This window comes from Lontra canadensis, unplaced genomic scaffold (genome assembly GCF_010015895.1).
Source record: "Lontra canadensis isolate GAN:19392208 unplaced genomic scaffold, GSC_riverotter_1.0 scaffold6, whole genome shotgun sequence".
Lineage (NCBI taxonomy): Eukaryota > Metazoa > Chordata > Mammalia > Carnivora > Mustelidae > Lontra > Lontra canadensis.
Window position 1 is genome coordinate 37,731,074 of NW_022631000.1, and position 27,167 is coordinate 37,758,240.

Genomic DNA, 27,167 nt, shown 5'->3' on the forward strand with positions numbered 1-27,167 from the left:
TCAGATGGTGGCAAATGAAGAAAGCATTTTACGCCAAAGCAGTACCTTCTTTGCTCCTATCACAGCGCCCCCGGTCAGAGTGCTCTGTCTGAGAATAACGTCCTGGGGATGGAAAGCAGTTGGAAAGCTGGGGACCATAGCTGGGTATCCTTTAAAGCAGGGACAGTAACACTCTGAGATTCAAAAGCAAAGTGGAAAAGAGCGTCGCAAGGCTGACCATTTGTGAACGCCCTGGACCACTTGTCATCAGCCTTTCTCGGCCATCTCCTCTCTGATCCTTAATCCCCTCAAGTTCATGTCTTCTTCCCCAGGAAGGGGCATTTTGGAGCTGTGGGCAGAGCACTGTCTGGGGGTCCGCTGGGCCTTTGCATGGCTGTAGGCCAGCCTGGGGTTCAGGAATCCCTGCCACCACCATCAGGCCCCGCGGTGCTAGGGGCTTTGCTCTCACGAACTCCTGCAGCCCTCATAACCACACTGTGAGGAGGCACTGAGGCTCAGAGAAGCTGAGTTTCTGGACAAAGATCCCTCAGCAGAATCAGGTGGGACCCGCTTAGAGGCCCTGCCCCGGTCTATGACGATGTCTTAAGTCCTTTTCCTTTCTTCAAATTACACAATTTTGTTGATGTAAGAAAAGTTCTGTGTTTCAGTTTCTTAATTTAAAAATGAAAAAAAGGGGTGCCTGCGTGTCTCAGTCATTAAGCGTCTGCCTTCTACTCAGGTCATGATCCCAGGGTTCTGAGACTGAGCCCGACATCAGGCTCCCTGCTCAGCAGGAAGCCTGCTTCTCCCTCTCCCACTCCCTTTGCTGTGTTCCCTCTCTCACTGTGTCTCTCTGTGTCAAATAAATAAATAAAATCTTTAAAAAATAAAATAAAAATGAAAAAAGCTTAACTGTGTGGTCCTTACCCTCTTAGTTATCTATTGCTTTGTAACCACTTACTATAAAATTTAACAGCTTAAAACAACAAACATTTATTATCTCACAGTTTCAGACAGTCAGGAATCTGGGAGCTACTTGGCTGGGTAGTTCTGGCTCAGAGTCTTTCATGAGGTCATGGTCAGAATGTCCATCAAGGCGGCAGTCCTCCAAAGACCTGAGGGAGTCCTTGCAAGTTGGCTCTTGCACGTGGCTGGAGGCCAAGGGCCAGAGGCCTCCACTCCTCACTGTCCATGTGGCCCTTTCCACACATTGCTTGAGTGTTCTTAGAACAGAGTGGCAAACTTCCCCCAGTACAAGTGATGGGAGAGAAAGAATGAGAGAGAGAGAGAAAGCAGATGTGTCTTTTTAAACCTAGTACCTGGTGTGTCTCTTCTGCTTTTCTTTTCTAGAGAAAAAAGTCACCTAGTCTGGCCCTTCCTCAAAAAGAAGGGAATTGGATTCCACTGCATTAAGGAAAGAGCATCAAAGAATTTTGGACATATTTTATTTTATTATTTTTTTTTAAGATTTTATTTATTTATTTGATGGGGAAAGAGATCACAAGTAGGCAGAGAAGCAGGCAGAGAAAGAGGGGGAAGCAGGCTCCCCGCTGAGCAGAGAGCCCGATGCGGGCCTTGCTCCCAGGACCCTGAGATCATGACCTGAGCCAAAGGCAGAAGCTTGAGCCAAAGGCAGAAGCTTAGCCCACTGAACCACCCAGGCGCCCTAGAATTTTGGACATGTATTTAAAACCACCCTACTTTCTCTGCTCTTCTGAGGAAAACAAAACAAAACAGAAAAGAAAAAAAAAAAAAACACAAAAACCACAACCTCTAAAAGTAAATCACTTTGCTTTTTCTGTTTGACTGTCACTTGCATGTCCTTACCACCCAGGGGCTTCAGTGAAGAAAACATTTCCCCACCCCTGAACTGCTTCCTAAGGAAATGGTTATTTGTACAGCAGAAATATCTTTACTTATCTAAGGAATTTAAGGGACTGGAAAATATCCTTCCGATGAAGCTCTGATTTCAGCCAGGCACTCAATCCAGAGTCTGTCTCCCACTCTTCGTCCTGCAGGCCAGTGACCTAAGGGAGGCCACCAGAAGGCTGAGCTGGTACCTGGGGCTCTCCCACAGATTGGCCCCCCACATACTTTTCTCCTCCTGTGGCCCCAGATGAGGCCCGGGCCTCAGGTGGGGATGAGCCTGCTGCCCGGTATTCCCAGCTCAGGACAGATGGCTCAGGTCATTAGGTCCTGGGAGCCATCTCTCCCTGGGCCAGCTGATCTTGGCTGGGATCAGCCAGCTATTTCAAGGTTTCAGTGAAAGCTCTACTAATTACCAGGGTCACCTGGCAACCTGGAGAATTCTGCTGTTGCCCATTTCCAGCTCTCCAACCGGACTCCAGGTGGACATTCTGTGAAGAGACTTCTGTAGCTCCAGGAGGGTGGCCCTAGGCTTAATTCTGTAGTTTAAAGTGATTTTTTTTCTTGGAAGAAGAGAGCAGAACCAGTTCTAGAATCAATGTGCTTTTCTTTCCCCCAGTGCATCTACCTTAATCAGAATAAGTATTAGGAACTTCTGCCACTTAAATCAGACATCAAGACTCAACACTTGAAATTATGATTTTTCCTATGAGAGGAAATGATTAAAATTTCTAAAAATTACAATCGTAGACAAGTTAAGCCTATATATATATATTTTTTTAAACATATATTTCAAATGAGTTTATCAGTATGGAATATTTTAAAACCTTTAGCTTTCATTTTGCCTGAAATTAAGTGCATTTTACCCTAAAGGGGTAGAGGTAGTTACTAGAACAAAGTAACTGAAACCTGAGGAAAAGTAAGAAAGAAAATATGTGCCTCTCTTTGATCATTCTCTCCTCAAATGTTTATTGAAGTGACTGCTATAGTTATTTTTCTAGATGCTGGGGACAGCTTGTAAACAAAACAAAGTCCCTGCTATTCTAAGCTGAAATGATAGCAGGAGTTAAACAATAAACAAACAAGAACATTTGTGGTATTTTAAATGTGGCAAGTGCTACAGAGAAAGACAAAGCAGAGTAGGAGGTAGGGCGTGTGGGGGTAGGGGAAGCATCAAGTAAGAATTACAAATTTAGACAGGGTGGTCAGGGAAGACCTCAATGCTGAGGCAACCTCTGAGGAGATAAGTGGACAAGTATGGTAGCAAGTCATAGGCTATCTGGGGTAAGAGATTTCCAAGCAGAAGCAGAGAGTGCAAAGGCCCTGAGGTAAGAAAATACTGAGCTTGACTGAGGATTGTCAAGAGGACTGTGTGGCAGGAACCAGAGAAGGGAAGAGCAGGTCCTGTGGGTGCCAGGAAGCAGATGATAGAAATCTCTGTGAGCTTTTAGTAGGGCTCCGGCTTCTACTGGCTTCTAATGAGATGAAGACTATGAGAAGGCTTTGAGCAAACCTGAGAAATAATATAATTGTAACAGAAGGAACCTGGACTGGATTGCCCAATGGAAAAACAAAGTGGCACTCAGAGACCTTGGAGGATAGGAGGTTTATTCAACACCAGCGGGCTCAGAGGGGAGTAATTTCCCAAGGTCTGAGCCCCAAGCACAAATAAAGAGGGTACACACTTTTACTTCTGTATCTGTGCCACTCTTACCTCTGCGGCCAGAGGGGCAGGAGAGAAAACCCGGAATGGCTCTGGGGCCGGGACTGGGATTCCCCTGCTGGATACCTCGGCCACCTTAGAACACAGGTTTTCCTTATCATTCCCCCCTTTGATGCCCTCCAAACACCTAGTTTAGAGGGCATCACCTTCATTTTCTAAGGGGCGATAATGAGTAAGGAGCAACTGGAGTCGGCTCTTGGCAGTTGGCACAGTGATAATCCTGGCAAGAGCATTAAAAGTACAAGGACCAGGACGCCTGAGTGGCTCGGTGGGTTAAGCCTCTGCCTTAAGCTCAGGTCACGATCCCAGGGTCCTGGGATCGAGACCCGCATCCGGCTCTCTGCTCAGGGGTAGCCTGCTTCCCCCTCCCCCTCTGTCTGCCTCTCTGCCTACTTGTGATCTCTCTCTCTGTGTCAAATAAATAAATAAAATCTTAAAAAAAAAAAAAAAAGAATACAAGGACGAAATGCCACTGTGAGGAGGAGCCGGAGGAGGGGGCCGATGAGGGGGCCGATGAGGGGGCCGAACCAGGGGAACCATCGTGAGAGGGAATCCCACTAAGTCGTCTGCTGACGTGCCTCCCACCAGTGATTTACTCCATCCTGTGACTGGATCAGAGTTTCTTGGATCACCCCCGACTCATTAGCATAGAAACAACATTCCTCCTGTAAGAAGCCGCAGAGTCCCCCTTGTGCAGCCATGAGCAAGTTGAGACCATGCTTATTTTGTAGGACCACTGAGGCCAGCGAATTGAGTTGGCACTGCAGGGCTAGGGTTGACTGAGTGAGGGCAGAAAAATCTGCTGTCAGTTGTTGAGTTAGCCCCTGGTACTGAACCTGTGACATCCCGAAGCAAGCCAGTGACACCGAGGGCAGCTCCCGACGCAGCCAGCAGGCCCACGGCAAGAGGAATGGCCGTGGGGGAGCGTCGGGGGCAGCCAAGAGGTTTCCATATAAGTGGAGCATCGCTCCCAGGAGGACTGAAGGATTGGGTAAGAGACTGACAAGCGTGCATGATTGATTGTGTGGGGTGTCTGACCCCCACCGGCCGGGTCGGGCAACCTAAAGGCAGTAAGGAGGAACAACACGCCAGGTAGCAAAAGACCAGGACTGACTGGGGGTCAGGAAAACCATAGTGAAATGTGCTTAGGAGGAGACGGCAGAGGGCTCATAAAGGTGGGGTCCACAACCTTAGAGGGAGCCATCGTGGCTATCCCGAGAGCAGATAAAACCTATGAGCTTGTAAGCATAGTAATACACCCTGAGGTCACTCAATAAGCAACAGCAATGGCAAGTCTCTGGGGCAAAGTCCAGCCAGAAGGGGCAACAGTGTAGAGTCTGACTCCTAGGATGAGTATATCACGCCGATGAGAGCTAGGAACCAAGGGGAGCAGGTGTCTATCAGTCAGTGGGGTCTTGTTGAAGGCGAAACCAGAGCAGGTCTGTAAGGTTTGGCTGGATTTTCCACTGGGGCGACCCCTCATCCGGGTGATGGGCTTTGTTCACTCTGGAGTGGAGGACCCACAGGGTGACAACCAGAAACCTTAAGGGCAGTAGGGGTGGTTAGAACAACAGCGTGAGGCCCTGTCCTCTGTGGTTTGAGGGGGTTCCTTTTTCAATACTTGATCCAGACTGAGTCTCCTGCCTGGAAGGAGTGCACCTGGGACCCTAGGAAGATTGGGGCCCTCTCAGTGGTGTACCTTTGTCATTTATTTAGGGTGGCCCAGGCCCCAATTTTTTTTATTTCCAACCTGATGTAAGTTTCCTGGAGGGCTCCCCAGGCACAGGGGAGTCCATCTATACACCCATGCCGAAGGGGAGAAACCTAGCATCCCAGGTGTGCAGCGGGCATGCAGGAGGGCTAGAGGTAGCAGATCTGGCCGTGGGAGGTTAGTCTCCTGACAAAACTTGGCTAAGGATCCCTTGAGAGTACAATTCATCCACTCTACTTTCCTTGAGCCTTGGGGCTTATAGGCAGTGTGGAGTCTCCTGGTGATGTTGAGAGACTTGGTCAAGACCTGTGCAATGTCTGCTACGAATGCAGGTCCATTGTCACTATGGATTGTTAATGGCAGGCCAAACCAGGGCACAGTCTCCTGCAAGAGGACTTTGGCTAATTCCCGGCTTTGTTTTGCCACGGAAGGCTTCAACCCATCCAGAGTAATATGCATGTTCTTACTAGGAGATATCTGAACGCCCTGCTCGGCTGCGTGTGTGTGAAATCTATTTCTGGATCTTCGGAAGGGGTTACTCCCATTCTCTGGACACCTGGCGGGGGCCGAGGTGCAGATCGAGCATTAGTTTTAGCACATGTTATGCGTTGCTCACTCGTTGCTCGGCAAAGTGCTGGCAGCTGGCTGATGTAGCCCTGCTTCTGGAGGAGAGCCTCTAGTGCGTTTTTTTTCTGGATGGGTGAGTTGGTAGTATTTCTTGACTAGCTGTCCTGTTGCTGTTGGAACGAAGGTACGCCCATCTGGCATTGCCCACCATCCCTTTACATTCGGGGTGGCTCCCTCAGCCATGGCCCATTTTTTCCTCTTAGTGTAAGTGGGCAAAGGGACTTTTTCCAGGGGTGTTAGGACCATGGTGAGGGAAGGGGCTCTGTCCATGTCCTTTCTGGCCATGATCTTGACAGCCTCATCTGCCGGATGATTTCCCCATGCTATGGGGTCGTCTCCTTTCTGGGGTCCCTTACAGTAGCAGGATTGCTACTTTTCTTGGAAGCCAGATGGCTTCAAGGAGTTTTAGTATTTTTTTCCTTGTTTTTGATAGCTTTTCCTGCAGCATTTAGGAGGCCCGTCTTCTAGCAGATGGCCTCATCTGTATGCACAGTAGCAAAGGTGTACCGAGAGTCAGTGTGGACGTTGACTCACTTGCCTTCACTCAGGCTGAGGGCTCAGACTAAGGCATGTACTTCAGCCCGTTGTGCTGACCAGCCAGTTGGTAATGCCTTAGCCTCCAGGACTTGAGTAGTTGTGGTGACTGTATGACCCACTTTCCAGGCACCGTGTGTAACTGCTGCTGTCGCTGAACAGAGTGAGCTCTGGAATTTTTATGGCTTGAGTCCGTAGATCTGGATGCTCACGTAGACTTTTTCAGTTACTTTGAAGCAGTCATGGTCTGGTTCCCCCTCTTCTATGGGGAAAAAGGTTGCTGGGTTTAATGTTTTTACCGTTTCGAGGGCTATCCACGGATTTGCACAGAGGTGCCCTTGGTATCGTGCTAGCCGAGAGCTGGAAAGGAAGCAGTGCCCTGTGTGTTCATGATGGTCGCAACTGCATGAGGGACCTTGACGTTAAGTTTTTGTCCCAGGGTGAGCTTGTCTGCCTCTTTGAGTAGGATTGTGGCTGCTAGTACCCTGAGGCACGGTGGCCATCCTGCTGCCACAAAGTCCAGTTTCTTTGACTGATAGGCGACTGGCCGTTGCCAGGGCCCGACAGTCTGGGTGAGTACCCGGAGCACTATCTTTTTTTAATGTAGGGGCCTGATTTGGGGCTAGTCCAGATGGGCTGTCTTCAGCCCATACAGAAGGGAGGGTGAGCCTGAACTCTGGCAGGCTGCTTGGTTGGCCCTGGGCACAGAATAGCCTCTATTTTTCTTCCCTTGGTGTGGTAATTGCTAGTCTGTCTCTTTTTGCCTTGGGTTCAGTCGGAGGCTGGTGTGCCTGGTAGGCTCAAAAGTTATTTGAGCCCTAAGCTTAAAGAGTATGTCTCGACCCAGGAGGGGGATGGGGCAATCAGGTAGATAAAGAAATTCGTGTTGGGCCCCCCAGTTCACACTGATGAGCCTGGCAAAAGGCTGCTGTGTGGCCTGTGTCCCAGTGGCCCCAAGAATGGTTGCAGTCCTTTTGCTGAAAGGGGCCACTGAGGAGGTGACAACAGAGTGCTCGGCCCCATTATCAACCATAAAAGTCACTGGTTGGCCCCCTACTTTCATTTTGACCGTGGGCTCATGAGGGCCAAGAAGGAAAGAGCCCGGTCCCCCCTCAGGCTGAGTCTTATTTCCACAAGGCCTATGAGATCCCCTTCTCGGGGTTCTTCCTTGTAGCCGGTGGGCTTCTGAGCCTTTCCCCAGTTGGGACATTCGTTTTCCCAGTACCCCTTTTCTTTATAGTAGGCACATTGATCCCTTGCCAGGAGGGTTCAGTGCCCCGCCCCGCCTTTAAGTGGTCGGGGCTTCTTCCTCTTTGTGTCATCCTTTTCTTTCAGGACAGCATCAAGGAGGCTGACTTTCTTTTTTATTTTTTTTTCAGCCTCTCTTTTAGCTACACCTATTCATGTAGACCTGATGGCAATCTCTATTAATTGAGTAATGCTTATCCCAGCGAAACCCTCTAGTCTTTGAAGCTTTCTTCTAATATCTGAGGCGGCCTGAGACACAAAGGAGATGTTTAGCATCTGTTGGCTTTGCTGGGCCTCGAGGTCCAATGGAGACTATATTTGGTAGGCTTCACATAGTCTTTCGTAGTAGTCCCCAGGGAACTCCCCTGACTCTTGGGTGACCAAGGATATCTTAGTCATGTTCATAGGTTTTTTAGCTCCTGCCCAGATTCCCCGGAGGAGGGTCTCCTGGTACCGACGGATGTGGCCTGTCCCTCAAATGTGGTGAAGTCCCATGCTGGGCGCTCTCCAGGTGCGGCCATATTAACCCAGGCAGTAGGATTGATGACTCCCGCTGGTGTGTGCTCTTCTAGGTATGGCCGTGCTTCTTTCATTATTTTCCTCCTTTCCTCTGTGTTAAATAGGATGCGGAGTAACTGTTGGCAATCTTCCCAGGTCAGCCAATGAGTCTGGAAGAGAGATTCCATGAGGTCTACTGTAGCCTGTGGTCTCTCAGTTGAGGTCAGTGGTGGAGAAAGGCTGATAATGCATTATAGAATGGCCGGGTTGGACCATCCTGTCTTCATCACGCCTCTCGCGTTCCTGCATCTCCCATACCAGCATTTGGAGGGTGCTTGTGTCTGGCCTGGGGCACAGCCTGGCTGCTGGTCTTGGAGAAAGTGGATCCTCTGGGCCTGGGGGCCTCAGTGAAACTGATGAGGCCAATGACAGTGGAGTGTCTGGAGCTAAGGGCCAGGTGTAGACGGTCTTGGGGCTATGTACTGTGGAGGGAAGATCGGTTCATCTTTGGGGTCTCCAGCTAGGATTTGTGGAGACTGGGGCTTTTGTTGATTTTTCTTTAGGCCCCTTGGATCCAATGAAGACCATGGACTGTTCCTCCCTATTGCAAGTGAATCGCACCCAAGGGGGCAGTGTCTGGGCAATTCCTAGCCAGGATTCGATGTACAGAAACTGGTTAGGGTGTCCTGGCTCTCCTCTTACAACTTACCACAACTGATGAACCATTGGGACATCCAATGTCCCTTCTAAAGGCCATCTAACAGTAAAGGTGGGCCATTCTAACTCATATAGGGTTCTCAATTTGCCGGGATGCATCTTAACTCCATATTCTTATGAAAACCCCTTCTTGAAATTTTTAATCATGGTCTCAAGAACCGTAGGTTTACTCTGCCCTGACCCCCTAATGATGTTCCCAGGTGCGGTGGCACAGAGACAAAGAGTGGATGCCCCTCCACAGGAGACGCCAGTCAGATGCCCGCCTGTCCACCCTCCGGGAGAAGACTTGGGTGCCTCTTAGCCGTAGCAAGTCCATATAAACCCCAGAATGCCGCTCCAAAGGGCTTGCCATAGACCATATGAGATCACTCACAACGGAATAGGTTGGGGCCCACTCGGACTCCATGGTCCCAAGACCTTGGCGCCACAAACACAAACAGGCCGTTCATTCACTCATGTATTCCCACTGAAGTTATTACATTCCCTTCCTGGGAATCCCCACCTGTGAGACCTCTAAAAGGTCTCTGGGAAGTGATCAGTCTCCCCTTCCACCCTGACAGGTGGGCTTGACTGGGTCGTGGAGCCCCGGGCCTTACCAGAATCTGACGGAATCCCACGTGGGGACCAGGTCCTCACCTGCCAAGTCTCCTTGAGTCTGGTGGGAACAACAGAGCAGGGCCAGTCCGAGGCAACCCAATGGGAGACTGCCAAAGATTAGGCGGGGTGCACCTTCTCCCTGAGGACCCCTCATTCCATCCCTGCCCCACCCTTGCCCCCAAACCTGTGGCAAGAATGGCCCAGCATAGTTGGGTTTCCCGGTCAGGGAACCAAATGTTAGGACTGATCGCCTGATGGAAGAAGCAAGCAGCACTCGGAGATCTTGGAGGATAGGAGGTTTATTCAACGCCAGCGGACTCAGAAGGGAATAATCTCCCAAGGTCTGAGCCCCGAGCACAAATAAAGGGGGTGGTTTATACAGTTTTGCTTCCGTATCTGTGCTACTCTTGTGCCTGCAGGCGACGGGGCAACCTGGAATGGCCCTGGGGCCGAGACTGGGATTCCCCTGCTGGATTGGTCAGCCACCTTAGAACACAGATTTTCCTAATCATAATCAAATTATCTTTTATAGGTATTCTGGTTATTTTGTTACATATTTACCCAAGTAAGGCAATTTGGAAGGACAGAAGCAGAAAGTCTGGATAGAAGACCTTTGCAGTAATCCAGGTGAGAGATGTTGGTGGTCCAGAATAGAATGGTGGCAGTGGAGGTGGTGAGAAGTGGGCAGATTATGAATATATTTGAAGGTTCAGCCAAAGAAAATTTGCTGGTTGGCTATAGGGTGTGAGAGGCAGGGAAGAGTCAAGGGTGACCCCCAGATTTTAGGCCTGATCACCTGAAAGTTTGGAGCTGTCATTTACTGAACCAGGGAAGACTGTGGGTAAAGAGTTTGTAGGAGTCAGGTGTTGGGAAGGTGGGGGTTCGTTTTAAACACAATAAATATATCTATTAAACATGCAAATAGAAATGGCAAGTTTGCAGTCAGATGAAGGAATCTGTTAAGAGATCAGTCCAAGCTAGAGGTATAAGTTTTGGAGTCACCAGCCAAGAGACTGGATGACATTTCCAACACAGTGAGTTCCAGATAGAGGACAAACGCAAGGCCTGAGCCTTGGGTATGCTAGTGTAGCAGTATCCAGTAGAACTTTCTGTGATGGAAATGTTCCCCATGTGCTCCATCTAGTATGACAGACCCTAGACACAAATGACTACTGAACACTTAAAACAGGACTAGTGCAACTAAGGAACTGAATTTTTAGTTTTTTGAAACTTTAGTTTAAGTAGCCACACATACCTTGTGGCTACCATACTGGACTCCGGTAGCTAAAAGTGGAAGAAGTAGGAAGGGATCAACAGAGGATAGGTTTTAACACAGGAAAAGAGCCAGAAGAGAATGTTGTCTCAGAAACCAACTATAGAAGAGTTGAATGGTGCTCATAGATCTAGTATGAGGAAGACTGGGAATTGACCTTGGGATTTAGGAAGGTGTAGCCATTTCAGTAGCATGGGGGAGATAAGACTGACTGGAGAGTGTTCAAAGGAGAATAAAGGGTAAAGGGAAACGTAGACAGTAAGTCTGGACGACTCTTTCGGGAAGCATTGTGGTTGTCTAGGAGAGTGTGAGAGTGAATGGACTGGGGAAATAAAGAGGAAACCAGGCAGTGCCAAGGGCGCAGTTGGGGTAAGCAGTCATGAATTTAAAGTGAGTGCGGTTGTATATTTTTCTCCCGTCACATTTATCAGCTTGAAAAGAGGCACAGAATAGCAAAGAGCTAAATTTAACCACAGTTGGGATCTAACTAACTGAGTATGAAGTTGGTTATGATGAGGGCCCATGGAATCTAAGGTGTGTAGGAGAGAAGGGAGGGCATTATGGGACTGATGATGGGCAGTGTATGGGGTTCAGGGCCTGCTGCAGTTGAAGAATCATTGGAAGTAGAATACTAGAGAGAGTTGGCTGGAATGAGAAAACGAGATTGTTAGAGAATAAGAGGATTGAGATCAAAATTTTGAAGGTCATGACATTGTTGATGGCAAGGTCAGGATAGGACCTTGGGAGTCAGTGTCACTGAGACAGAATGGAAGAGGAAGGAAGTCAAGGAACTTACAGGCCAAGACGTTGGAGGGATGTCTAGCTGACATGGAAAACTTCAAAAATTAGAACTCATGTCAGAGAGTGACTCTTCAAGGTACGAAGCAGGTAAGCTGGGAGGAGGTGACCGCAGCTAGGAGGGCTGTTCAGGGATGGGTTCAGGAGTCTCATGGTAGAAGAGTCAGAATGGGGTGTTAGGGAGGAGCAACGGCAGTTGGAAGCAAGAGAGTAGTAAGGAAGACAAAGGAAGATGGGTATCCTACAGGCCCTTGGCAAGAGGGAGGTGGGAGAGAAAATAACCACCTTTGAAAGAGCTGTAGGGGAGACAGAGCCTTCAGGCTCCTGTGAGAGCCAGACAGTGAAGGGGATGTTCCGAGAAGGGGGCCCCCTGGAAGGTCTGTGGAGGACTGAGAGGCAGGGGTCTGAGGTCTTATATGGGTCTTATAGGACATCATATAAGAAGGCACTTAGGTGGATAAGCATTGACCTGGGAGTTGAGGGGGCATAACTAAGAGTGGACAGACTTTATAGTAAGGCTGGCTGGTCTCCAGGACAAATAATAGAGGGGAGGCTGCTGGTGTTGAAGGCAAAGGAAGAGTTCTGGGGTGTTTGAGCTAATAGCAATGGGGGTGAGTGGTCTTAAGCAGAGGATGGGGGTCAGGAAAGAAATCCCATCCGGAGTTCCCAAAAACCCCCAGTTGTCCCGTGTCTGCATCCCTTAACCTGCTCTTTCTAAACTCAAAGCAGTTAAGCTTAAACTCATCATTTCTGTGGTTCTAGTGCAGAATCAGTCCTATGCTAGAGCAAGGGAGATCAATGACCGTGCAGCTGACCTGTGGTAGGTCCTTCCTAAGGGTCATTTTCCTCCTCTCCCCTTCAGCAACTTCTTCAGTTTCATCTCCTGGGCTCCTCCCTAGCAAAAGAAGTTAAGTCTTTCTATTGGTCTTCACATGCTGAAAGTCACAGAAATTTTTTTCTTCCAAAAACAAGAACTGACATAATTCTCAAACGACATGACTGTAGGTCTGATTCCCTTCTCTTCCGTCACCTGCCCAGGAAGAGCATCATGGCACGTAACTTCTACAGTCACATGGGGCTCTTGGTTTCATGCTCTGCTGTTGCCATCCTGCAATTCTTAATTTTTGAACAAAGAGTTCCCATTTTTTGTTTTGCACAGGGCCCTGCAAAGTATGTAGCTGGCCCTGTTGTTATTCCAGCCCCACCCCAAAAAAGCAAATAACAGATAAAACTTGACCCTGATGGGATCAGGTCATTTGATTTATTATCCCATCAATGTGTCAACATTTTGGTGATGAAGGGGATTTTGAAAATAATGAAAAGCACCTTAACCATATCATTTGTAAATAAAAAGTAATTGAGTTCATCTAAAACCTATGAACTCCTAGTTTTTAATCTTTTTTTTCAACCTGAGGAACTAGTGTCACTTTCAGAAGGATTCTTCATTTATTGCCATTACCTCCATGAATTAATGAGTTGAACAATTGGAAGTTATTCTTAACTCCCAGTGAAGCATGACTGAATTATTATTATTCTTGCCAAAGAGAAGACTGAATCCTTCCTTGAGCGTGTTTCATGCCTGCAAGTAGGACCTCTCCGCTTGTCTTTACAGAAGTCATCCACTTCCTCTGGGGTGTACATTCGAGAACAGTAGCCTTGGGTAAGAAAGAGGTGACACGAGCAGGGCAGGGCAGGACCAGGAAGCAGAACAGACATAATCATCATTTATCAGGGGGCGCACGGCAGACCTGCCTCTTTGCGCTCTCTGTCTGAGGAAAGCAGACTCTTCCACAGATTAAACCATTGAACCCGGATTATGGTGACTGGTGTTAAATGAAGAGTCCATACGGGCTTTCTGGATTATGCACCCTTGACCCAGGTTCAAGATAAATTTGTCACCAAGACCAGGCAAGCAGGAACCTATAATACTGACAAGGTAATAGTTCTTTTACTGCGGAAATCAGAGGCAGTGATAATTCTGTGATACACAGTAGCAAGTATTTCCTACAGAGAGGGAGGGTTTGGATTAGAGAGACTCAAGCCACATCCAACATTTCTTTTTTAAACATTAGAACCCTTTCTGGAAAGCCACAGCCTAAATTGTAGCTTATTGCTTGCTTTTTTGCTGTCATTTTGTTGTTTTCTTCTAAGAAAGTAAGCATGCTAAAAAATACACTTTTTGCATTTTTCCCTCCAGCCTAAACCCCGAGTGGGCACATTGTAAAGTATCGGTCTGTAGGGGCGCCTGGGTGGCTCAGTCGGTTAAGTGTCTGCCTTTGGCTTGGGTGATGATCCCAGGGTCATGGGATCAAGCCCCACATCGGGTTCCCAGCTCAACAGGGAGCCTGCTTCTTCCTCTCCCTCTGCTCTCCCCTCATTGTGCTCTCTCTTGAACTCTCACTCTCAAATAAATGTGTTTTTTAAAAACATTTTAGAAAGTGTCAGTCTTTCACAAACTCAGTTCACCCTCCTACTGGTCGTTTGGCATCCTATTGTCTTCAGCTGGAACACTAGCATTCCTTAACAAGGAGGATTCTGACTTTGTACTCTTAACAGTATCCTTCTTTAGGGTACACGAGTTAACAATATCAAATTATTTGCTATTTTGCCAGGCTGTCCTATGGAGTCAAGAATCCATTACACAAGGTAGCCAATTGAGAAGGGGGAAAACCCATCAGGCCAATTTTTTTTTTTTTTATTTATTTAATTTGCCAGAGAGAGAGCGAGAGCGAGAGTGAGCACAGGCAGGCCGAGTGGCAGCAGAGGCAGAGGGAGAAGCAGGCTCCCCGCCGAGCAAGGAGCCCAATGTGGGACTCGATCCCAGGACGCTGGGATCATGACCTGAGCCGAAGGCAGCCACTCAACCAACTGAACACCCAGGCGTCCCCCAATTTTTTTTTTCTTACTGATTTTGAATTAAATCACAGGCTTAGTGGATTCAGCTTAGTGCGTGTTAACCTTATATGGGGAGCTGTAAACGATTATTTGGCCTCAGGTTCATCTGGCCCAGTCAGTCCTCCTCCTGAGACACATCAGCCAGGTGAGGGGCCCCCGTGGAGCCTGCCAAAGCTGTAATTCACAGTGAGGAGGGAAATGTTGCCAAAAGGCCTCACCAGGTTGAGCTCGCAAGCTGGCAGTCAGCCATTAGCTGTCCAGGTGAGGCCTCGCTGTCTGGAGATGACAAGTTGGCATTTGACCAGCTTTCCTGCCATAGTGAACTGAGCTAATACCAGCTGGGGGAAGGCATGCTTCCTGCCCTGAAGCCCAACACTCTGACGTGAGAGAACTTCGAGAATGTCATGCCTTCATTCAAATATTCGTTGAATACCTACTAGATATGCCTGGCGCTGTGCTATATGCTAGGTATATATTGGTAGGCTTCAAAGGTATGGGCCTGCTTTCATATGGACCGTACAGCCTAGTGGAGCAAACCAACATTACAAAACCCACAAATTATCCGATAGTTACAAATTGTGGTAAGAGCTAGGAAAGAAAACATAATGTGCCGACTAAATTTGAGGCAGGACTTTATTTAGATCCGGGGCTAGGGAAAGGCCCCCAGTCTTCAGCAGGAGAAGTTACTTGGGCAAAGAGGGAGGCATGGTCAGGTTGAGAAATAGCGCACGCTAAGGCTCGGGGTCGTGGCGAGCTTGGCTTTTCTAGGAAACCGAAAGGCAGCCAGTCCGCCCAGAGCAAAGGGAGCTCTGGGTGCGTGGTGCAGAGAAATCCGGAGCGCAGATCAGGACCTGGAGCAGCAGGGAGAGGGAATTATTATTGCATGCTGAATGTTTCATCCTAATGTGGTGCTGGGAAAGCACCAGGAGTTTTAGACCAAGATGTGATATAATCCGATTTATGTTTTTAGAATTACTTTTCATTCACGAAGGGGAAGGCTGCGAGCACTTAATTTTTTATGACAACTTGGGAACTAAATCAAAAGGCGTGCAACTATCAAAATTATCAAATAGGAAAACGGGGCGGGGTGTGCATGAGGCTTAATTTCTTTTAAAAGGATGCATGGAAATGTGTGCTGTTTAAAACTCAGGCCAGAGCTCTGATCACCTGACTTGTAGCAACAGCTCTGTGGAAGAGATCGCTTTGTTCCTTTGGAACATGAATCGGATTTTTAAAACCTTCGAACAGAGACGCCTGGGTGGCTCAGTGGTTTAAGCCTCTACTTTCGGCTCAGGTCGTGATCTCAGGGTCCTGGGATCGAGTCCCTCATAGGGCTCTCTCCTCGGCAGGGAGCCTGCTCCCCCCTCTCTCTGCCCGCTTGTGATCTCTCTCTCTCTCTGTATCAAATAAATAAAAATCTTAAAGAAAACAAACAAACAAAAAAACTCTGAACAAAGCCTGGGTAGCTCAAACCATCAGTATAAGTAAGTGTCCACTACCATCTGTAGAGCAGATGCCTGCCTTTTTAGCTGGATGCTATTCTCACGGAAGTCAGAGGCCGTGCGAGAGAGAGAGGAAGCACTGGTGTCTGGTCAGAATGGATTGTATTTCTTTTCCTAGGGTGTTTTTTCTTCTTCTTTTGCTCTGCTTGACTGTTAAGAATGAAAACAAGCCAACTCCACGGTCTCAGATGAAGGGAGAGTTGAGTATCAGAGGGAGGTGGGTAGGGATTCTGCCACACCTTGGACGTCAAAAAGAACTGCTAATTCCTATCTTGACTTTCTCAATAAACAATGAAACCACCAGGGACTTATAAATGAACATTTTGTTGGCCTAACCAATGTTTCTGAAAGAGGCTCTCTTTGCTATTCGCAAAGGAAAACTGGTTTAAGTTAGGGAGTTTGGGAAGAGTTAAGATTAATGTGCAGATTACCTTTCCTGCTTTTGAGTAATCCGTGGTGGATTTTAACCCGCATCACCGAGAGTGAGTCAACTCACTGTCCAGTGTTTGGAAGAGCATAACTTCCTAACCAGTACCTTTATCCTGGGAAAGATTTGTTCCTAAAAGATGAGAAACTTTCTTAATTCAATAGCTTTAAGATACAGTAGGTGTATGAAATCATTAAATGACATGCTAGCATCTTTATTACACTTCAGAAAAACTTTTTGGACCAATGTTTGCTTTCCTACCCTTTAGCAAATAAAAGTCATTCCAACACCCCCTTTTGAAAAGTTACTATTAGAAAGATTGTAAATTCCAGATTATTGCTGCACTGGCCCTAGAAAAGCTAGTTAGAGAATATACCCGAGGAAGCTCTTAAGCACTAAATCCCATTATAACTAATAGCATCTCTGCATTACTCTGGTATTGGGGGGAGGGGGCGGGACCAATAAGATTTAAGTACCACTAAAGAATTTTAATAGTTCCTTGGAGATTACATTAATAGAGTTTAATCATAAATTATGCCTCTTTCCTGTGTTCAGTGACACACTAAGAAAATATGTCAGTTGATGAGCAGTTTCCAGAAGAGATATACTACATAAATTGTGTTTCTTTCTTCATCATTACTTTGTTTTGTTCTTCGAAATAAGTCTCTTAAAAATGGTGGCTAATTCTCATAATAAGCTAAAATGTCATCAAAACTGATGATCTAGTGTGTGTAGCTTTTGAAATATTTTTTTCCACAATGTAAAAAGGTAAAAAAAAAAAATCAGTGCCTTTATCTTTATTACATTTGTATAAGAAGACCTTGAACTGAAATCCAATAATTTTTGCTGACACGTCCAATGCTAATATGTACCGTGGCATTAATTACATTGTTGTTGCTCATTTGGAAACCTCAGGATATAAAATAAACTTAATTTTAAATGATAGCTATTTGACAGCCGGGAAGTAGGAGTGGGGGTAGTAGGTGCAGGAAGATGACAGTTTGAGTCCAAACGTTTCATGTAGATTAGAAAGTGGAGGCTCCTTTTTTTTTTTAAGTTTTATTTATTTATTTTAGAGAAAGAACACATGAGAGTGTGGAGAGGGGCAGAGAGTGAGGGTGAGAGAGAGAATCTCAACCAGACTCCCTGCTGAGTGGAGAGCCCGACTGGGGGCTTGATCCCAGGACCCGGAGATCATGACCTGAGCCAAAGTCAAGAGTTGGCCGCCTAACTGAGACACCCAGGCATCCCAGAAAGTGGAGTCTCTTAGATATGATGCTGTTGCCCACGTGAATTTGCCAGCAAGAAGCATAGTCTGTGACTCCTGGTCCAAGGCTCCATCAAGTCCAGAACAATCAAAGATAGCCGAGATGGGAACTGTGGATGTATTAGCATTAGTGGCACTTTAAACTTTCCTTAATGTAACTGGAGACTTACATATTTATGTTTATAATTGGTATTTTAAAACATGGAAAGGTTGGGGCGCCTGGGTGGCTCAGTGGGTTAAAGCCTCTACCTTCGGCTCAGATCATGATCTCAGGGTCCTGGGATCGAGCCCCGCATCCAGCTCTCTGCTCAGCGGGGAGCCTGCTTCCCCCTCTCTCTGCCTGCCTCTCTGCCTACTTGTGATCTCTCTCTCTGTCAAATAAATAAATAAAATCTTTTTTAAAAAATGGAAAGATTAATAAAACGATGAAGCATACTTTTCACATGATTTTTGTTTTCTAGTGCTAGTCACAATTGGAAGAGGTTTAAAAACACACTTGTCCACTAGAGGTCACCTTTCTTCAAGATGAGGGTCAGTCCCCTTCCCTAATGCTCTGCTAACCTAATTTTAAATCAAGCACCACCACCTTGAAGAAAAAAAAAAAAAAGCCTTTTCTGTCATGGGGATTCCATGTGGTGCTGTAGCTACGTGCACTTGAACTGGTAGGTAAAGCTGTCTGGGCTACTGAAAAACCTGGAGGGATGCAGGGGGATTGTGCCCCCTGCTTCCCCTACACACACACACACACACACACACACACACACACGTGTGCACTTTGTGCTAGTTCTAGCTTGACTCCTCTTGACAGACCAACTTATTTTTATTTTTGTTTTAACTTGTGTTAGCCCTGGCAGGTTTATACTACCTTTCACTTTCCTGCCACTGCTCTCTGTGACTCCAAAGGCTGGGAAATACGGATGAAAAGAAGGGATCCTTAAAAACAGACATAAATTTGGGACGAAACCATGTAGACTTCACCCAAATTTATCTGAGTCAGTTACTACTTTTCTACAGCATGTGGATTTCAGTCAGCATTGGCCAGAAAATACTATGGGGAGAGGACTAGGACTGGGTCCAATAAACAAGCACTTTGGCAGATTCTATTGAAATATAAACCATCACATTATTCTAGAAGGAGAGGGAGGCTGCCTGCTGTAGTGCTGCCTGACGCATCAGGTTTCAAACTGTGTCTGTGGAAACCCAGGGTTGTGGGAGATATTTTTGGAGGCTCACTTGCACTTGTTCTAGGAGCTGCTAAACACCTCATCCCCAGTCCCCCCCCCCCAAATCAAACTGGTAATTAAAGAGATGTGAAAATAATTCTGAATACGTATACAAATGATATTGTCTATGGGACCTTGGGCTTTTGGGGACGAGTGGTCCCAAGAAGCTGTGGTAAGAAGAATATAACATTTCAGGCCAAATGTAGTGATTCATTCCCTCGTATCTACGTGAAGTATTTTGCCCCACCCCCTTTTGTGACATCAGCATATTCATTTATCCCTCCCAGCAAAGTAGTCTTTTACAGTCCTTAAAACTGAACCTGTAAATGTGTCATGGCCCATGTAGGTAGGTGGTACCCCGGGACTGGTCTTACTGAAAAGTCATGCCTGTGCATGTCCAAGAAAGAAGAATTATCTGAGGTGCCCACTGGGCCCAGCACGGTTCTGTGCCAGGCAAGGGCACGTTCCCTCATCAAGCCTAATAGGTAGATTGCGCAATGCCGAGTGAATGCCCCATACCTCTCTGATGAGCAGATCTGGTTCTAGAGCCATGACCTGTTGGAATTTCGGGCACTCTGTGTTTTCTTATCTGTTCCTTATGACAAATGTGAGCAGGTGCTCTGTATTGTTACTAAGTCACTCCGGAAATAAATTTCTTATTACTTTGCTTTCAAGCTTCTAGATATGTTCAATGAAGAGTATCAGAGATTGCATCATAAATTATTAAAAAGACCTGTTACCATTTTCAACTACTTATCTATGTGAAACCAGATTCTCTTGATGTGATGCAATCAAACTAAATAAATGTAAAAATACAGTGGGACTAAAACTTTCACTAACATCTATAAGTTCTAGTTTCAAATATTTGTGTTCAACAAAACAGCCTCATGTTCTCAATAAAGGATATAATTGGTAAATATTTGAACTAAATTTGAACTAAAAATTTTATGTTGCTCTAAAAACATTTCTATTATTTTGCATATCAGTTTTCATTTTAAAAAATAGATCTAGGGGCGCCTGGGTGGCTCAGTCGGTTAAAGCCTCGCCTTCGGCTCAGGTCATGATTCCAGGGTCCTGGGATCGAGCCCCACATCGGGCTGTCTGCTCAGCAGGGAGCCTGCTTCCTCCTCTCTCTCTCTCTCTCTGCCTGCCTCTCTGCCTACTTGTGATCTCTGTCAAATTAATAAAATCTTTAAAAAAAAATAGATCTAATACTCCAAAAAAGAAAAGAAAACATGACACCCATTGATTCACACTGATTATTTGCTCAGGAAACTAATTTTTAATGCCTGGAACAAAGGTAACCAGGGTTAGGATAGTCCAAAACTTCTGAGTGAATTCGTTTACAATTGTTTGTGAGAATCTCAGATAAGTTCCTTATTTATAGTTCAAGGATAAAAAAATTATAACCGATCTCATCTTTATACTTCTCTCACTTCCCATTTCTGGGCCTGAGAGCATGTGGGAATATTCTGATACCAAGCATTCTCTCTGTCATGTGAGTGACACAAGGTGAGAAATGACCTTGAAGTGACTCATGTGAGAAATGACCTTGATGCAACAGGAGCCTCCAAGTCCCTTAGAGGCACTCTATCCCAGAAGTCACAGACCAAATTAACATGCTCAAATCACAGTTCATTGAATCAATTTAAAATGCATATCAAAAAGCAAGGAAACAGGGACTCACTGACATACACAGAATATGGCACGGGACCATATAACCTGAATCTTGGGTTATACGATATTTCTATATCCAGCCTTTCTGCTACAGCTACCTTCCCTGTTGATGATAAGGCTGTGAACCAGGGTTGAAGTTTGAGAAGGGAAGCCCAACGAGACAGAGGTGCTTGCCAGTGACATGCAACTCGGCTTATCAGAGACACAGGGACAAGTCCCTCTTGCTTCCCCTGTAGCTCACGCCCTCTCCTGATGAGCAGTTCTGGATTGTATTTGCATTTCTTGGGCAGAGGACGCACAGGGCCAGAATGGATGGCACCAGTGGACAGTCAGTGTACAATCTAATGAATAGCGAATGCCTCAGGTTATTTAGAGTGTTGTGAATATTAGGTGCTGCTTTATGCTTTCCATTCCTTTCTGTGTCCTGGACACAAATGCTTGATCCATGTCTAACACATCCAGGTTACTTACTGATACATATGGTGAATGCTGCCTCTGTCTACTTGGTTACTCATTGTCTCACCCTTACCATCTTATGCAGTTTCACTTATGTCTGACAAACTACTACATATTCATCATCTCTTCTTCACACCTCATGAGTTTCATTCATTCCATTTGTTTTTCTTATTCTTCTATAGCGTTAACTGAATATTCTCAGGGAATACAGCAACACCCTCTCCAAAATCTCTTGGAAAAGCTTTCCACCATATTGGTCCAGACTCTCTGCTGCCACCCTAGCCCTCCCTGCCTTTCAGGTCTTAACCACCTGCTGCTCCTTTAAGGGCCCGAGGATACTCCCCACCTGTGCTCCGGCGTCTTTCTCCACCATAACCACCATGACCTCCTCCATACTCAGCACTGCTTCATAACTTTGCTCATCATATCTTCAGGTCCACAGCTGAATGAAGACCCATCATGTGCTTCTGGTCTAACTCCAGGACCTGGCCCTTTTGGTTATTTTCTCCCATTGTCTTCAATTTTCCCTTCTCACTAGCTCCTTCCCTGCTGAACACATATATGTTTGGGTCTCTCCTATCTTAAAAATCAGCCACAACCACAGCCCCTCTGATTCCACTATACACTCCAGCCTACCATCCTAATGCTCTAATTAATCAACAGAAGTGCTTGCAAACTGCTTTCTACTCAGTCCTTCAACTTCTCAACCATTTATGACCTCGTTTCCACCCTAACACACTACTACTGAGGTTCTTCTCTCAAGAGGAACCGAGGACTTCCTAACAGTCAGAACTAATGGCTCTTGTTGTGTTTACCTTCCACCCGCTAGTCTTGTCTGCTTCCCTGCAGAAAACGATGTGAAGCAATTTGGCTCTGCCAGCACCCCCAGTTATCCCCTCACTACATTGTTTTTCATTTTCCTCTCACCCTGTTAACCACATTCCCTTTGCTTCCTCTTGCCCTCTAAATGCAGGTTTCACCCAAGACTAATATTAATTTCCTATTGCTGCTATAAAAATGTACCCCAACTTAGTGACTTAGGTCAATACAAACAATTCTCTTGTAGTTCTGGAGGTCAGAAGTTCATAAGGAGTCTTACTGGACTAATATCAATATGTCATCTGGTCTGTGCTCCTTCTGGAGGCTCTAGGGGAGAATCCATTTCCTTGCCTTTCCTCTTCTAGAGGCCTCCAATACTCGGTTTGTGAGCTCTTCCTGTGTCCTCAAAGCCAGCAACACAGAGCCGGCCTTTCTCCCACTACCATCTCTCTGTTCCTTTCTCTTTGGCCTCCTCCTTTTACCTTAAAGACCCTTGTGATGACATTGAGCCCACCTAGATAACCAGGATAATCTCCCATCTCAAGGTCAGCTGATGAGCAACCTTAGTTCCCCTTTCCTAGGTGGGGATTAGGACGTGGATACTTTAGGAAGTCATTATTGTGCTTACCATAGGGATGTCTTTATTTCTTACTAGTTCTTTCTCTACAGTCTTTCCCTTCATCTAATTTTCTACAACTTCAACTATTCTTTCCCTGAAAGAAAAACAGAAAACACACCCAAATTCCATCTGTTGACCTGACTTGTCTCCTGAGCCCCAGTTGCCTCCTGCACCTTCAACTTAGAACTTTATGGGAAAAAATAAAAGAACTCATTACTACAACCCAATCCCCCAGAATCAATTGCTTCTCTGACTTCCCTGTTCCTTTGCGTAGCACCAGCTTCACTCCAGCAGTGCTCTCAAAGCCTCGTGACTCCTTGTCTCGTTGACTCACAAGTCCAATCACCGGCTGGATCCATCAGTACATTTTTCATGGTGTCTCATGCAATGCGTCCCTCAGTCTTTTCCTTTCCATCCCCTCTATCGCCTCCATCATTCAGGCCTCTCTTTGTTCTTGACCTGTTGCATTGCCTTTAATTAGGAGAGGGGGGAAAATCCATTTCTGTTCCTCTCCTGAGCACCGAAAAGCTGTTTTACATGTTATTCTCATTTCATCCGGTAAGCAATCCAATAAACGAGGAATTAACATCCTCAATTGATAGAAGAGGAAACTGAGTCCCACGATAAATGAGGTGATGTTCTGAAGGTCATGGTCATTTATACATTCAGTAAAAGATATTTATTGAGAACCCATTATATGCCAGGCATTATTTCAGATGTTGGGGATATTAGCACTGAATAAATCAATGCAAGATCCAAGTTCTAAGTAAATTTATGTGAATCTAGACATAGAAAAGATAGGTACTCAAGAAGTGAACAACCAAATGAACAAGATTATTGCAGTTTCCTGGTGTCCCCTAGCTAAGAGTTCTCTTCGTCTCCAGAATTCCTAGTGAGCAGACAAAATGTCTTTGAAGGCACAAATCATTCATCATTCTATACAATCATTTGTGTACTGCTTTATTTGTCTCACCAAACTCCTTGAAGACAGAAACACTTCTTCACATGGCACAAAATAGGAATCTGTTTGAACTACGAGGCTGTAAGGATCGAGGGAACTGTCAAGGACGGTACTTTGTGAACTATAAAGCCATTTTCTAAGGTTTGTTGTCTCGGTGACACCAACTGTGTTCTTTGGTAGGTCCTTCAAGGACCTAGTTGCCCTAATATGGCCAGGATTGATTTTTCTTATAATTCCTTGTCTTCCATTGCCCTGAAAGAAGCACAGCCGAAAGCTCCAAAAAATGTCTACCAGCATTTCCAAAATTCCTAAGGAAAAGCTTAAAAGTTTAAAACAATTCTTAAGACAATGACTTCCTTGCTCATCTTCCCCACCCCCTAACTTCATTGTTTCCTAAAATTTCATTGTGAACATTTTCAAACTGGATGATTCTTTGGTGAATGCCCACGTACGCCCCATCCAGATTCTACAGTTCAAGTATTACTAAACTTGCTTTGTCAGAACTTTCCATCAAACTGTCTCTATCTGTCCATCATTTCATCTCATTTATTGATGCATTTCAAATGCTTGCATATCATTGACTATAGTTCAGAATTTGTTCACCAGGTCCTTTTTATTCTTTGCAGGTAAATTTTGCACACGGTGCAAAATGTATTATTCAATGAGTTTTGGCAAATGTACACACCTGTGTAAGCCAAGTCCTTATCAAATCACACAGCTTGTGCCAGAAAGTTCCCCGTGCCCCCTCCGAGTTGGTCCCTAACCCAAATAATTCACTTTTAAACTGTATGCTCACATGACTTGTAGATAATGACTTTTTGTCACTACATTCACTACCGCAAAAATCTTCATTCTATTGCTGTTAACTGCCACAATTGAAAAAAATACTTTTCTGGGTTTTCAGACACCATAGTTTGCTCAGTCCCAGAAAAATGGCTTATTCAAGAAATACTCTAAATTTTCTTCCTTTTAAGCATAACTTTGATTCAGATTTGGGTAGAACCATACTGCAACCTCGTACTTTATGACAGATTTTGATTTCAAGACCAGCCTACACAGGCTCAGTCAAAGGGGTTTATTTCTCCAAATCTCGTGAGCCTTCATTTAACACTGTTTACTAAGAACACATTCACTAGATATGGACCTAGAAAATCTGGCGGGGGTTTGTTTTTTTTTTGTTTTTGCTTTTGTTTTTGTTTTCTTATTTTGATGCCTTGTTGTTGATGTTTGAGGAGAGGAGGATTTATATTCTTGGGCATGTCACAACTTTCTTAGGCCTCAGTTTCCAGATCTGGAAAATAACAGTCTATCTCTTAAAGTCCTGTCTAAATCTGAAACCCAGTACTTTTTATGGGCAGGAAAGTTACATAGACCTAAGAAGAAAAAAGAATCTCTATGCTACATAGACCATACTTACACAGTTCGCCAATATTTTTTGGTCCAAAAATAACAAATGGTACCGTAGTTTGGTAAGTTATTCTAGCTTAAATGTTCTTGGAACAGCTGGTTTCTGTTTAAAGTTTTTTGTACTAGCAAATCATAATTTAAATTGTAACACAGAGTCCTTTCCAATGAATGACTATAAAGGGAAGTTTGCTTGATATGTTACCTTTTTTTTTTTAATCTTGTTTATACTGCTTGAGAGGGTTTTTTGACAGGGTTTGGGATACAATTGTCAGAAATCTGTTCTCCCCAGAGCCACCTCTGAGTCACTTCCACTATTTATGGAATAGCAACTGTGAAGAGTGGGATCATGTTTAGACTTTTTTTTTTTTTTTAAACAACACATGATAAATGTTTTTAGGAGCTTATGTAATCCATCCCGGAGCCTTTAGTTTTCAGAAGAGAACAGAGTCCAGGAAGCGGCTTTTTAGGCCTTTATAGCTTGAAAGCATGTTCCTGAATCTTTAGGTCACAGATTGTCAAAGTAGTAACTTGAGTCAAGTTTTAACAGCCTTTGAAGTTAAAGCTGTTCTGTCTTGGAAAGCTGAGGTATGCCTTCTCTATTAGGTATAGGATTTTCATTTCATCTTATTTGCCACCTTGCAAAAGGAACTTTTCTTAGGGCCTACTTTTCCTTACATGTCCTTATGATTCCAGAACCTTCCTCTAGCGGGTTGTATAAGAAGCCCCACCTGGAAATCTCTGTCTCTGTCCTGTGTGGACAACTCAATAGAGGAAGACAGAGTTTGGGATGAGGATGTATTGAATAGAGTTTCCTTTCTCTGGAAAGTTTCTGTCCTCTTTTCTTCATCCTGCTTTTAAGAAGACTCATGATCTAGCTCAGGTTTCTGCTTCATTCTTCAAGCTTTCATTGTGCAACCTGACAATGAACAGGCCCAAAGAGTCATGCAGTTCCACAGTCTGTCTTTCTCCTGTATTCCACAAAGAAGGGCTGTGAGCTTCTGCAGGCTAGATCTCCAGAGTACTTTTCACTGGGACCCGGTGGACCCAGTGAACCCGGTGCCGAAATCCAAACCTATGAGATCATCCGGCGGCCTTACCTTTCACTTCTTCACTCCCCTAACCGGGAAGCTCTCCACGCATAAGGAAGCTCTCCACGCGTGTAAGTGTGTCCCTGGAGTGGAACTCAGGTAGCAAATTTCTCTCCTGTTTGAATCTCAAGCGGTAAAAATGAAGAATATTTCTAAAAATAGGTTTTTCTCTTTCCAAGCAACAGAGGTGTTCTTGCAGAATTATAAATACATCACCGTATACTCCTAACACAAATTCCCACCATTCCTTAAGATAGGGCTTGATGCAAAAACTTGGCAAACATGTTGATTTCATTCCTCAGGGATAAAGTACTTGTTTTTCTCTGGCAGTAGCATAATGAAGACTGTGTGGTTAATAGTGAGAGTTTTTGAGGAGGTGGATAGCTAGATAGGTATATATTAATTAATAATTTCTCTATTGAATTTTTTTTTAATTTGGTGGTTTAAATTCAGTCAGGTCTTTATTATCATTTATGTGCTCAGGCCATTTTATTAAGAAACAACAAAACAAATTGCCTATAGCAACTGAGTAATATAGATAAGGAAATTTTATTTTATTGTGTTTATTTTCTTAATTTGGTGTCATTAATTAGCTAGCTTCAAGAATTTACAGAGCTGGTTGTTTCTTTCTATATATCCTAAAATCCCAGAATGACCCTGTGAAGCATTTCAGAAATTGTTTCCCTTTATCCCCCCAGAAACACATATTTTCCTTGAGTACTATCTGCAGGTCCAGAATTCTTTCCATTACAGACTCTTAGGTAGAATGGTCTTTCTCTAAGAGAGTATGTCCTGTTTTAGGGTGTCTATATATTCAAGTCCTGGCATTGGATTTTATGTATATATATAACCTTACTTTCAAAAAAAAAAAACAAAAAACCTGTTCAGTTTCATTTTCATGAAATGAATGACTTATACTGACTTTCATACCTGAATAAGCTCCCTCCCTTGAAAAAAAATGTTAGGAATAATTTTTTCATCTGATTTCTGTGGGACTTCAAAGGCAGCTAAAAGCCAAAAGAAGTGGGGAATCAAAATAACATCCTCTTAAGGAGCGAAGACCCTTCCTTTAGTTATGAAGTTGACAAACACTCAACACGGGAATCGTCCCTTCACTGTCCATATTTCAGAATGGATTGCCTCCCCTTTCGCATGTCAGAAGTTCTGAAACGATCCTTGAGGCCTCTTTTTCACAAGCGCCATGCCAGCAGCATCTGCCGGCTGGCGGGATGATGCCGGAGGTTAGAAACGTTCA

The 27,167-nt window shown here is 45.1% G+C and overlaps 1 protein-coding gene and 1 long non-coding RNA gene across 6 annotated transcripts in view; one reads left to right on the top strand and one right to left on the bottom strand.

The window, feature by feature from the left end:
* Positions 1-27,167, top strand: part of LOC116864732 (IQCJ-SCHIP1 readthrough transcript protein) — a 721,490-nt gene that overhangs the window by 641,862 nt on the left and 52,461 nt on the right. The gene's annotated exons all lie outside the window — the stretch shown is intronic.
* On the bottom strand, positions 1,624-16,688 carry LOC116864733. The gene is made up of 3 exons (XR_004382084.1): positions 16,617-16,688; positions 12,277-12,279; positions 1,624-1,645 (listed from the first exon to the last, which is right to left on the bottom strand). It is a non-coding gene; the product is annotated as an uncharacterized LOC116864733 (long non-coding RNA).